Source organism: Pholcus phalangioides, unplaced genomic scaffold, assembly GCF_987345545.1.
Source record: "Pholcus phalangioides strain wild (caught in Gottingen) unplaced genomic scaffold, Ppha-v1.0 ptg000039l_1, whole genome shotgun sequence".
NCBI classification, from domain to species: Eukaryota; Metazoa; Arthropoda; class Arachnida; order Araneae; family Pholcidae; genus Pholcus; species Pholcus phalangioides.
Genome location: NW_028301625.1, coordinates 7,568,003 through 7,582,353, shown reverse-complemented (window position 1 = coordinate 7,582,353; position 14,351 = coordinate 7,568,003). Strand labels below are relative to the sequence as shown.

The following is a 14,351-nucleotide window of genomic DNA, read 5'->3' as shown; positions in this document are numbered from 1 at the left end:
GGGGGGGGGGTTTACTTTTTTTCTTGCAAAATAACACTATAATCTTGGCTCAACGGGGGGTTAGAACCCCAAAACCAATTTTGCGTACGGCAATGTTCTTTAGTTATAAGTATGGACAGCTTCTCAATTACTTCCACCAAGCTTATCAAATTTCCTTTTAAAGGCGTCTATTGTGGGGGATTCATGATGAAAAAAGATCTGCTATTCCATGCATTTACAGCCCTATTAGAGGAAGAACTCACTGCGACATAACAACCTGGAATTGTCTCTAACCAACTGAAACTGGTGTCCCAGTCTAAGCATTTGAATGATGGGGGGTCATAAAATTTCATGATCCATCATATCAATCCAATTAAAAATCTTGAATACTTATCACAGGGCCGTAACTAGGATTTTTGCCATCTGGGGCAAACATAATTTTGCTGCTCGCACAACATTAAAATTTTGTAACTTTATAACAGTGTTCTTTGTTCCGTCACCCTTGGTGTTGTTTGCAAGTGTGTTGTTTCGTGGGCTCCTACTAATTTCAAAGTTTTTTTCAATTTTTAAATAGGTAAAGATCTTAAAACTACATGTGAGTAGACAAAAATTGTAAAATGTGTTTGTTAGATGATAATTCAAATTGTAAAATGGTAATTTAAAGAGTTATGTGAACAAAAAGAAAACAGGGTAAAAAATAGTAAATGTGTTTATGAAGAAAGATGTGCTGCCATCTATGAGAAAATAATAACAACCAAAACTTTCTGATAGATCAAGCTTAAATAAACGAAAAAAAAAACCATTGAAGCAGAATAGAAATTCACACGAAATGGAAAATTTGACGTGTGAGAAGTGCAAAGGCTAAGTGATTGATAAGACTGAATTTTTCTATTGCAAATTGTGCAATCAGTATTTACATCCAGTCTGTACAAGGGTCACAGAACCAACTTTAGAAAAATGTCAAAAGCAAGGAAAAATGACTACACTTATAAAAAATGTGAGGACAACCAATCAAGCGGAAATGAAAAAACAAGCAAGGACAATCAACCTCACGACAGACTCAGCAAGATCAAATGAATCATAGGTGATCTCAAACTGGAGATGAGGAATATTATAGAAGAAGCTACAAACAAAATGATGGAGAGACAAAAACAACTGAAGAAGGAAGTTCAAGATGTCACAAAGACGACTGAGTTTAACTCTATATGTGTTGAGGACTTCTGAAAAAAAGTTGTGAATCTGACAGAACTAGTACAGCATCTTAGTAAAGAAAATAAGGAGATAAACACTGAAAATGGGCATTTGAAATTGGGGATGAAAGAAATGAAATATTGTATAAACGAGCTGGAAACCAAGAGCAGAAGAAACAACATAGAAGTGAATGGAATCCCAGAATTGAAAAACAGAAATATTAGTGAGATACTCCAAATTGTGAAAACATGCTAGGATATCACAGAAACTACAGAAATAGAAAGTGCACACAAAGTACCTACAAGAAATGAAAATAAACCTAAACCAATCATAGTGCAATTTCACAATGAAGAATCAAAAAATCCTATGGCTACAAAAGGCAAAGAGTCAGTAACAGCGGGTAAAATAAATCCCATCTTCAAGGATGCCAAAATATATATAAATGAACACTTGACAATAGAAAACGATCCTTTTCCATATGGCACGCCAAACAAAAATCAAGCTGGATTACAAGTTTGCTTGGGCAAGATTTTCCTTCGAAGGGATGAGAACTCAAAAATAATGTGAATAAGTGATCAAGAGCAACTTCATAAGTTAGAGTCAAGCCTACATGGAAATGAAAATTGAAGACCTAATCAACACCCAGGAACAACGGCCTCTGAAGAAGCTCAAAGAAGTAAAAGCTTTTTTAAATACAGCAACACCGAAACAAACAAGGTACTCACATTTTTGATATTGAACATTCAAAGTCTAAGTACAAATTATGATAATTTTTTAGTGTTCTTAAGATCATTAAATGAGCTTGTTGATGTGATATGTTTGTGCAAAATATATATGGATAGAAAGCAATGAGAGAGAGAAGTCTATAGCTATTATACAAAGGACATAGAAAATTTTATTGATTGCAGTTGTTTCATAAACAGTAGGACATATAACAGATCAAGAGGGGTAATAATATATGTAAATAAAAAAACATCGAAACAATACAGGAAAAATAATTCAAATTTGTAACAGCAGAAGGATGTATGTATAAGTCTCCCAGATTATGACATAGACATATTGGTACTTTATTGCTCTCACTCATACACAATTTCTCAATTCAATACAGAACTAGAAAGTTGTATGAAAAATTCAAAAAATAATAGTTTAATAGTTGGAGATATCAATATTAATTTATGTAGTAAAGAAGGGAAGCATCACAATACCTGGACATAATGTCAATAAATGGTTTTTAAGTATACCCGAAAACATAACGAGAGAGACTACTACTTTACCGCACACAAAATCTGGTCATATATCGCCATACGGCAATTTCCAACCAGAGGAGTTGGGTGGAAGATGAAGGCTCTATCCATTGGTGGTTGCCCCAGGCTTGGTAGATAAAGAACTTGCTTCTAACGTTCTATGCCCGGATTCGAATCCATGGATCTTGATGGTAACTTTCATAGTGGAAGATAAACATCTTACCATGGCACCACTCGGGTGCTGAGAGATACTACTGGAACTAAAATGTGCCTTGATCATGTCTTCTATAGAACAAAAAATAAAACTCAGCAATTTAAGGTATATAAAACACACACAACTGACCACTACCCAATAATAGGATGTATAAATTTTTTGGAAAGGGAAATAAGAGAAAAAAATGAGTTAGATCAGCAAATAATGATAATAAATTAGAAAAAATTTGAAAATTTTATTTCTCACAAAAGTCTAAAAAGAATATTGGATGAGGAATGTGTCCAAAATAAATACAAACATCTCATGGATGTTTTGACTCTAAATTCTGGTCTTTGGACCAAAAAACGTTTAAAAAAAATCATAAAAAATTTGCAAAAAATGGATAGGTAAAGAAATTATAGAAAAAATAAACTTCAAAGAAAAATTATATAGGGAAATAAAAAGCACCCATATGTATTATCTTATGAGAATGAATATAAAAATTATGACAGGAATTAAAAAAAATTATTAAAAGCACAAGGCTAAAGATATGTTTCATACATGTGAAAAAAACAAAAGACTACAATGGAAATGCATTAATGAGAACATGGAATAAAAATGTGAAACAAAACACCCTACCAGATTTTCAAGATCCTAAAGATTGTCAGATCCTTCAAACTGTTCTTGCACAATACAAGAGAATATCTTCAATAATTCCATTAGCTCTATGTTTTACTCAGAAACTTCTAATGAAATATTAAAAGGAATAATAATAGAATTAAAAGATAATAAAGCAAGTGGATACGAATGGATAAATTAACCCCTAAAATACTTAAAATCATCTTTTATCACCTTGATATTATTAAAAACATTGTTGACAAATCAATAACAAATGTATTATTTTATGACAAATTAAAATATGCTCTTGTACACCCAATTTATAAAGCAGGTAATATAAATGATTTGGTGAGTCATAGACCAATATCCATTCTTCCAGTTTTTTCAAAAATAATAGGAAAATGTATTAAAAAACAACTTATTAGCTTTTTGAATAACAAAGACTTTTTTGCCCCTAACCAATACAGCTTCCAAAAACACAAAAATGGCTATCATTGAATTAAGTAATCATTTAAACAACAGATTTATAATAACAAATATTCCATTAGTTTTCTTAAACTTAAAACAAGCATTGATTATGTTGATTTAGATATTCTAACAAAAAACTCTTCTCAGCAAGCATACGAGGTAATGTATTACATTGGTTTAAAACATATTACTATAACAGAAAACAAGCTGTCATAATAAATGGTGAAATCAGTACATTCCAAAATGTAATGAAAGGAGTCCCACAAGGATCTGTCCTTGGGCCATTATATATATATATATATATATTATATCTTGTTTTTGTTTATATTAATGATTTATGTAAAATGAAGTTAAACTGTAAATTAATCTTATTCGCAGATGACACAAGCCTATATGTTTAAGATTCAGAAATGATAGATCTTGAAAAAAAGGTCAAAGAAGACTCAAGATTAGCACCTGGCTAAATAAAAATAAATTAAAATTAAACACTCAAAAAACTAAATACATATGCTTAAAAACTAAAAACATTAATCACGAAATTGATACACATATAAAAATACATAACCATTGTTTATGCCAATTGAACCTACAATGTAATTGTCAAGGAATAGAAAGAGTTTAAATACAAATACAAAAACAGTGCCACAACAGGCAAAATGCCCAACGAGGTGGCTGATAAAAAGATGCCCATAACAAATACGGATGTCATATATTTAAAAAATACAGCAACCCAATTAAAAATGCAATTACAAACAATATATATACATAACATATCATACAATGCCAATAGAGAATACTCATGGTTGTCTTATTCTAAGTATGGATAGCTTCTCGATTTACCCCAACATGTTATTGTATTTCTTTTTAAAGTATCAATTGTGTTAGAATTTACTACCTCCGGGAGTAAGTTAATCCATTTATTAACAACCTTATTAGATTAAAATTCCCTGCGAAACACCATAACCTTGCATTGTCCCTTACCAATCGATACTTTGTTCCACACTCTGCCACACAAACTGAGCTGAAAGAGATCGCCACAATGGGATAAGTCTGGTGGAAGAGGCCCACCATTCATTCATTCATACCATGGCCATTCTCTGCACAGTAAAAATAATTAGACTGGGACCTGTGAAGTTCATTGTCCAATCTCAGCTTTCTTGCACTTTCTTTCAGTAACAGTTTTTTTTCATGAATCTGTCCCCTTGTAAAGGCAGTTGATTGACGGCAAATTAATAAATCATGGTCCATCCTATCCATCTCATTGAAAATTTTAAACACCTCAATCATATCTTCCCAACACCTGCGTTCATCCAATGTAAACATATTAAAAAAATGAAGTTCTCTCTTTATAACTCAAGCCCTGTTTGCCAATACATGTAGCTCTTCTCTGCACCCCTTCAACCAAGTCGATGCCCATCCATAGGTATGGTTTTGAAAACCTTACAGCGTATTCCAGTCCAGGATGAACTAAGCCTCGGAAAAGCGGAAGAATGACTTTAGAAGAATGTGAAGAGACCTTTTTGAAAATGAGCATTTTATTCACTTTTTTGACCACCACTGAACAATGTTCAGAAAACCTAAACTGCTCGTCAATGAGAATTCCCAAATCGATGACCCTAGTTGCATCTGGGATAATGACACCATTCAACTCGTAAGAGAACTGTGGGTTGTTTGAACCAAAATGAGTGGTTATGCACTGGTCACAGCTAAATGACATGCTTCATTCATTTGCCCATGCTTCAATCCTGTTTAATTTGGTATTTAGTAACTCCCTATCGCTTTGATTCCTGATTACCCCCATTAGCTTTACGTCATCTGTGAATTTGCTAGCAATCACATTGATATATGGTATCCTATACGATTTATAACTTTAACTATTTAGAAATTATAATACAGGATGATCTAAAATGGAATTTGCAGTGTGAAAAAATAGTTAAAAAAATTAGAATCTATATAGCAATCCTGTATAAACTCAAAAACACAATTGATGATAACTTCCTAAAAGACATATTTTATGCATGGATTTATTCACTAATAACATGAAATTTATGCCTGGGGTGGGGCATATGATATAAACATACAAGAATTAAATAACACATACAATAAAATAAGGTCAATAATAAGTACTAACTTTAACAATAATAGAGCAGAGTGTCACACTCTTAACATAAAACAAATCTATATATACATATATGATTATAAAATTTGTAACAGTAAATTACACATGGCTAACAATGAAAAGCAATAGGAAATTTGCTAAATTTGCTTAACATTGTAATTTTAATAAATGTTATATTACTTTAAATTTATAAGAGTTTCGCAATACTACACATTGAAACTGACGGTTCTTTGCTTAAGTTGTCACTCTGCTTAAGCCATCATAATTTTTTGATAACATGAGCTGACGCAACTTATTGAGGTTTTACTGTATGCCATTTATTTATGATCTGGATTTTCAATCAGCTTGTGATATTGTATTGTCCTGGTGAGTAAAAGCTGTCTGCCTTTACAGGAATTTTAAAATAAATAAGGAAATGAATCCTTCGTACATTTCTGGAAGTTTTCTTTTCTTCTCTTGTATTGCTCTGAAAGCACAGTTGCAACCATGGCACCCAGGCTGGTTTCTTTTGCGGGGGCCCCCTGGTGAAACTTTTCACGGGCCCTTCTATAGTTAATTTATAGCGTGAAAAAGTAAAAAAAAAGATAATTGTGTCCCATGCCCTTAGGCTAGAGCCTTGTTAGCCCCACCCATGTGGGGGGCCATGGTTGTAACCTATTAATTTCTATAGTAAGCATAGAAGCCAGAACATAGGGGCTGAGGCTATTTGAGCCCCACCCCCCAATAATTGATGAACATACTATACAATGAGAGATAGATGGCTTTTTCTCAGCTCGAGATATCATCATCATCATTTGGTGTCCCATAGGGGAAAAGCCTAGGCAAATTTTGCCCATTGCTCTAACACCAAGTGGTTCAACATGAGTTGTGGGTCATGTGAGAATGAAGAGAAACATTATTCTGTGGAAATACCCAGAGTTTGGTGGCTGCTTCGGGGACGAAAGTTATGGTATCTGTTACCACATTATATTGAATCTCTGTATATGGGAGATTATGGAGAACCGCAACCGGTAAAGCCATGTCTGAAAATTTGAGGCTGCTCCTGTCTGCGGTGTCCTTTTAGAAAAGGAGCAGAGAAGGTCTCAGAGATATGGCTGAGAACTCAACATGAAGTTATTAAATAGTAATGCATGAAAGTTCAAGTTAAAGCAGAATTGAAACTCACCATGAATTTAGGTGTTTAGTGTAATTGAGAAAATTTACCAGGTAAATTTACCATTAATGCTCCCAGCATTGTAAATGCTGGGAGCATTAACAACTTCACTTAGTATCACCTGATGATCACCGAAGTAGTTCCTTCTCGGGATAGAGAAGGCGGGACATCGTCCCACATAGTGGAGTGGAATTTCGTCTTCTTCTCCACACGCAGGACAAATATGTGAATCTGTATAGCCACAGTTGTGTAGGTGTTTTGCTAGGTTAGCATGACCAGTGATGATCTGTATAACCTGTCGAATTTGTTTCCTGTTCAATGAGATAAGTTTTTTGGCAATATTCAGTTCCCAAGGCCAGCTTGGCCTGTCTGCAGTCCTGCCTTGAGTTCCATTGCCGCATGTGTTCGTCTTCTATCCATTGTTTGACATCTCCTTTGATGGTTGACATCGAAACAGGATAGAAAGGTTCAGGTCCAGATAGCTTCATTTTCGCTGCCTCTTTGGCTATCTGGTCTGCGAGTTCATTCCCCTGGAAATTTACATGACCAGGAACCCAGTAAAGGTTGATGTTGTTGCTCAATGCTGCCAAGTTATTCAGCATGTCAGTGCAGTATTTTACACACAGTTGAAACTTGAGGAAATTGTCAAGAGCCAATAGTGCTGCTTGGCTGTCAGAGAAGATAACAATTTGTTTGCCATGATACCCTTTGGTAATCAGACTTTCAGCCAGTATGGCTATTGCTAATACTTCAGCTTGAAAGACTGTGGGCGTTTTGCCTAGATACAAATGTATCTTATGGTAGTCGTGATCCACTCCAAAGATGCGGAAAATTGCTCCAGCCCCGGTATCAGTAATCCTTGAGCCATCGGTGTAACACTCAATAATTCCTGTTGAGATGCTATCAATTATGTGAGCAACTTCATTTCTCCTGAGTATGTGGATAGTGAAGCATTTAGTAAAATTTTTTGTTTTGGAACAGGAGTCTTTTGGCATTAGTAGAGAGGGGATCTCCACTTTTCCCAGTGGACAGCTGTCAAGATGATTCTTGAAAGAAGGTTTGTATCCCATATATGGTCGATTGCACCATGTACCATTTCTTTCCATCCTATACATAGTTTTAAATACTTCTTGTAGGTACCATCTCAGAGGTGGTATCTTAAGAGTAGTTTCAAGGGCGATGGAGGGAGAGCTGGGTAAGGCTCCCGTAATAAGAATGCAAGCTAGTCTTTGCACTTTTTGTAGGACAGTTTCATAAGAGGTCTTTGATAACGCCTGATGCCATACCACACAACCATAGCTCAGCATTGGGCGTGCAACAGCAGTATAAATCCACTGAGTGGTTTTAGGGTTTAAACCCCAGGTTTTACCAATAATTCTATTGCACAGCATAAGTATATTAGTGGCCCGTTTAGCTCGTTCTTGAATATGGGATTTCCAGGAGAGCTTAGAATCCAAATGACATCCAAGGTATTTCACTCTGTCACATATGGTTAATTCTTGTCCCCTGAGGATTAAGTTTCCAATTACACATTTTCTGTTCCATGTGAAAATCACAATTCTGGTTTTTTCCGTGGAAAATGTTAGTTGGTGTTTGTCACCCAATCTGCTGACAGAGTTTAAAATTTGTTGAGCAAGAATCCTCATTGTGGATAAATCATGCCCTTGAATGAGCACGACTAAGTCATCTGCATATGCCTGTGTATACCCTGGTCCTTTCATTAGATCAGAGATCAGGGAGCTGAAGACCATGTTCCATAGAAAGGGAGAAAGGATTCCTCCTTGTGGACATCCTCTTCTGATAGCTCTTTCAGCTTGGGCATCAAGAACACGAGCAGTGATTGTTCGGTTCCTGAGCATGTGATCAATCCATCTAATTAACATAGGTGGAATGTTAAAATCTATTAGTGCCTTACATACAAAGTCAAAAGTAATGTTGTCAAAGGCTCCAACAATGTCCAGAAAAATACCAACAGCAAATTGTCCATTGATAATTGTGTTTTCAATTCTCCAAATCAGTTGATGCAGAGCAGAGTCAGTGGAAAACCATGCTGGTTCACATTAATCTTACCCATTAAGAGAGGAATATCTTGAAGATGCCAGAGTATCAGTTTTTCCAGTAACTTTAACTGGAAAGAAGATAATGTAATCATTCTGAAGGATGATGATTTATAATAGGTCCTGGTTTTCATAGGAAGACACCTCTGGAGCTCTTCCATACTTTGGGTATATATCCCAAAACTAGGCTGGCTTTGAAGAGGCGAATCAGCTCAATGCCTATAACTTCCCATCCTTTTTGTAAAAAGATAGGATATATTCCATCTGTGCCTGGTGACTTGAAGGGAGAAAATCCCCTCAAGGCTTCGGTACATTTGTCATATTCAACTATCATGTTGGCTATTGAGGTGTCTACTGGTTCCAGGATGGGCCTAGCCTGTACACCACAGTCTGGTTCCGTTGGTTCACCTAGGTGATAGTCCACAAGACATTCCAGCGTCTCCACTGGACTGGCAATATAGTTACCATCTGGTCGTTCTATTCTATAACATTAATTTTATCATAGGAATTGTTTTTGATCAATTTGGTAACCTTGGCACTTTCTGACAGTGAATTCATCTCTGTACAGAACTTCTTCCAAGAACTATTTTTCACTTTTCTGATTTCTTTCTTGAACTTCCTTATAGTAAGTCCAATTCGATTCAAGTTTAGTCCTAACAGCCTTCCTGTGTGCCTTCCTCGTTTCTTTACGGAGGAGTTCAAGATCTTTAGTCCACCAATTTTTTGAGTAGACTTTAGATTTGTCAGGCTTGAGTGGACACGCCTGATTTGCTGAGTTCCTGATCACCTCTGTCAGAATGGCAGCATGGTGGTCCAAGTTATCTACTGTTAAGATCTCGTCACCGGGGTTGGTGAGAGTGTTGAGCTGGCTTTCCAGGTTTCTTTTAAAAATATCCCAGTTTGTGTTCTTAAAATTCCGAAAAAAGTGGGAGTAAATGTTGCTTCGTAATAGAAGTTTATGAACATATGATCAGATAAGGAGGGTTCATCACTGACCCTCCATCTCTTGATCGTGTTTGCAATATCTATTGAGACCAGGGTCAGATCAATAACTTCTTCCCGATTACGTGTACGGAAAGTTGGTGTGTGCCCTTGGTTAGCCCAAACCAGATTTGTTTTCATGAGGAGCTCTAGTAATGTTTCTCCTCTTTGATTTATGTCTGAGCTGCCCCACGCTGTGTGGTGAGCATTGGCATCACATCCAAATATCATACTTATATTGTGGTGTTTGCAGTATTCCACCAGTTCACAAAACATTTGCGGAATTTTGAGATCATAGGCCATATAGACTGAACAGATCATAATAGGGTGATTCTTGTTTAGTCCCTTACCCTTTATCAGAACTGCAACAACGTCTTCTGATGTGAATTGTGGCAGTGCCCAGGCATGGATACTTTGGCAAGGTACACACATGCTCTTGGATGAAACCCGTTCCTTTCTTAACAAAGAGTTGGGAGTTGAGTAGACGGCCCATAATCATCCCATTTCTGACCCATGGTTCTTGAATCAGAGCTACAAAATGATTATGGTTGCGAAAAGAAGCTGCAAGGTTGTAGGATGCAGCCTTGCTATGTTGTAAATTTATCTACGTAAATAACATTGGCAAGGTATGTTACAAAATTTACTTACCAGTGGGTAAATACAAATACCACGCCACAACAGGCAAATTGCCCAACGAGGTGGCTGACATCATGGATCCCGAGCCATTTTTTGGAGGCCCTACCTACTACTGCTACACCACACATGCACACCGCCCACACCCCCCCCCCCCGCGGAAACCCCAACGAATCGGTACATGCGGGAATGTACGTGAAGTTTTTGTTGTTTCTCTGTAATGCTTGTTATGTGTAGTGCTGCCATCTGCCACCAGTTTTTCTAACTATGAGTGAAGTGTTATGATTGAATGATTTATCGTTGTAGGACTGTTGCTCTCTGTGGCGAGACTTTTTAACGGGGAGATCGGCTCGCATTTGCGCCTTGAAGTTGGGAACCACAGAAAACCAACTTCAGCCGACCACCACTGTGGGGTTTGAACCCGGATCCTCGCATCGCGAGTCCGTCACTATAACCACTCGACCACCACAGCGGCCAATAACACTCGGTGTATAGGTTTAACCAAGGAGGTTGCAGAGATGTCCTAAGATAGATCAGAGTCGGACCTGGTGTTATACTCCAGGTCCAACGCCACTTCCATCTCGAGATATCAAGGAAACAGTTATTTTCCGGATATTGACTTTGACGGGATGACTTTTCTTTCCGAGTTCACCTCAGCATAACATCCGGAAAATAACTGTTTCCTTGATACTATACAATGCATCTCTTTCCCTCCTGTGTATGCCTATAATATATGGTCCCATATATACAAGATAACTGGCAATTTTCAGCCCCTACAATATTTCCTTCATGCCAACACCTCTGATAATAAGTGTATATGATGTTAATTAAATTCAAATAAAACACTTTATATATAATTTATATATAATTTATTTCTCGCCCTTAGCAAGGGCAAAATATAAAACTTAATATCCCAACAATATGGTGTCATGCTCTGTGTGACCAAGATATGTAAATCTAGTCATTCTCTGTGTGGCCAAATCCTTCTCCATTTTTTGATTATACATATTTTTTCTTGAGCGATCTCTTCATTGAATTCGGAAATCTTTAGATTAGTATGTGTGACTTGAGATTTTCTCTCTTCCTTTTTATACCACCTTTCTCCTATATCAGCAGTCCAATTTTATAGTTCAGTTCTTGATTTAATTTTGAATATCAGAATGAACTTGAAGACACCCAGGGAGAAGATGAGTTTGGTGCCCCGGGTGCTGAACTCAAGAGGGCACCAAATTCACTCTTTAACTGCTCCTTCTCCATTACACTGGGGCACCAAAATACTTGTTTGTCCCGGTTGACAAAATAAATATCTAATTGCAGCTCTGAGGACACCATTTCAAAACAGCACAATCTCTCTAAGCAGCCTGAAGTGTAACGTGGCATACCATTAGAAATTTTTTGTCTTAATTGTCATTCTATCTGGTCGATCTTATGGCAGCCTAAAGTCCAAATTATCTGGAAATCACTAGACACTTTTTCACTATATTTTAGCTGGATGTTTCAGTTTTCATCTCGCTGAACTACATAAAATTTGAATTCCGGACTTACAAATAATTTAACTTACAGAAGTCGGAGTGGCTATACTTATATATCAAAAAGTTTGAAAACAAACACAGAGCAACAATTTATACAGGGTTGCTTCATAAAACCTTGTATAAATAATAATAATAAGAAAAAAAAGCAACAAAAACATCTGCACCTTAATGCACGAACTGAAAGGTTTAAAAAATGAGCTTAAAAGTACAATTTTTGTTCCAATCATTAAATATACAAAACTGAGAATGTTACTTGATCCCTATATACTGCATAGATTGCAGAAATAGAATAACTGGCAATTATAACATCCAGTCCCCTATTGTAGAAGTGCAGAATGGGAAGGGATTTGGTCGCTCAAGAGCATGTAACCAACAACTTATTTAAGCTGTTTTTAATGATTTTCAAGACCACTTTGTCAAGGTGTCATTCGAAGGTGGCTTAAAGAGATCTTTGCAAACAATTTTTTTTTTCTAGGTTTACCGCTGCAATAGCCTGCTTGAAGTTTTGTCATACAATGAGAAAAACAGCTTTCATTTCATCCTTGGTAATACCAAGTTGGTATAACCGTGTTTCATCAGGACATATGATATGTGGGAGCTGAAAGAGAAATGAAATTTGAGAAATAGGACTATATACAAACACATTTGACAGTATAAAAAAAACCAGACATGAATTTCAACCCTTTATCTATCACATTATGAAAAATGGAATAAGAAGAAAATAAAAACATGAATATAAAATAATAATAAATTATCACAAATTATTTGGTAAGCCAATTTAATACTAATTAGAGACAAAAAAAAAAAAAAGGAAAACAGTTTTTTCATAAAATATTCGAGACGTAACAGACTGAGTGGTTTACGTTGTTTTAGGGAGTGCCGAATAGGGCCGCAACTAAGACCAGTGCCGTCTAAACGCATGGGCCCACCCGGGCACGGCCTGGGGGTCGCAAAAAATGAGAAGTAGTTGAATTTTTCGAGAATTTGCCAGGTAGGGCTTCAGAAAAATCACTTGGCCTGGGGGTCCGTGATTACGGCCCTGACTAGGACAGGTCTGGGGCCTCTGGTGCTGGACCAGAGGGGACGTAAATATCACCCTTTTATCCCGTTTTCAGCATTACTGGGGGTGCTCCCTCAGTCCCTCGGACAGTGGTCCCGTGCGGGCAGTACCAAAGCCTCCTAAACATACCTATCTAGGAGTCTTTGGCAGTAAATGAGGCCCGTAACTAGATTGGGCACTGTCCCAGGCCCCGGGTCGAATAGCCCCCCCACAAAATTTACACTTATTTTGCAATTGCATAATTTTAACACTTTCAAGAATGACTAGAAAAGTCTGCCCTGAGAAGGCTCACTGCGTATAGCCTCCACATCCTTGAGCAGGGCCAGGGTCCCTAGGCCAGACACACTTTTCACGTTCCCTTCTATAGTGACTTTATATCATGAAAAAACAATAGTAATTGTTCAGGGCCCCAGGGCTGGAGCAAATTAGCTAGCCTGGCTCATTAACGTACCGTCGATAGATATAGGGTTAGTATTCTGAATTTCAGGCACGGGTGAATCAAAATCTGATTAAAAATAAAAAAATAGAAAAGAAGCAAGTATGAGAGATAGAGGAGATGGGATTTTTTAAATAGAAAAAGGTTAGAGTTTTGAAAATCACTGATAGATGGCGCTGAGATGCATATTCGAAGCAGATTTAGGCAAATCCACAAGTCAATAAATTGGATGGATTCACATGCAGTAGAATTCCGAATATCCGGGTGGATTAAGTGGGAAGCGGATTAATCTGGGTACAGAAATTTCAAAACTATGAAAGGTGAAAACGAACTTGATTATGCAGTAATTGCTCAGATCACGTAAATTTCGGGGGATAACATTTGTGATATTCAGGAGGCAGGAGCGTAGGTGGAGATAGACTTGGAAGTCTGGGGGGGGGGCACGATGATGATGTAAATTCATATATAGATATATCCCAAGTATACATTAGATCAGTCGACTCCACCTTTGACGCTGGGGGGGGGGGGGTAATGCCCCCACCCGTATCTCCGCCCATGGGTAGGAGAGTGATGTTATTTGGAAATTAGAAGAAGGTATTGAAGTTATATGATTATTAGGTAAAAAAAAAACGAGAAGCATGACCAGGGGCGTCGGAAGTGTTTCGAACCCGTGGGTGCTCGTCTTGA

The 14,351-nt window shown here is 37.0% G+C and overlaps 1 long non-coding RNA gene across 1 annotated transcript; it reads right to left on the bottom strand.

The window, feature by feature from the left end:
- Window positions 1-2,044: 2,044 nt before the first annotated feature.
- Window positions 2,045-13,819, bottom strand: LOC149065525 (uncharacterized). Its single transcript, XR_016195612.1, has 4 exons — window positions 13,680-13,819; window positions 12,650-12,766; window positions 3,247-3,353; window positions 2,045-2,699 (listed from the first exon to the last, which is right to left on the bottom strand). It is a non-coding gene; the product is annotated as an uncharacterized LOC149065525 (long non-coding RNA).
- Between the last annotated feature and the right edge of the window lie 532 nt (window positions 13,820-14,351).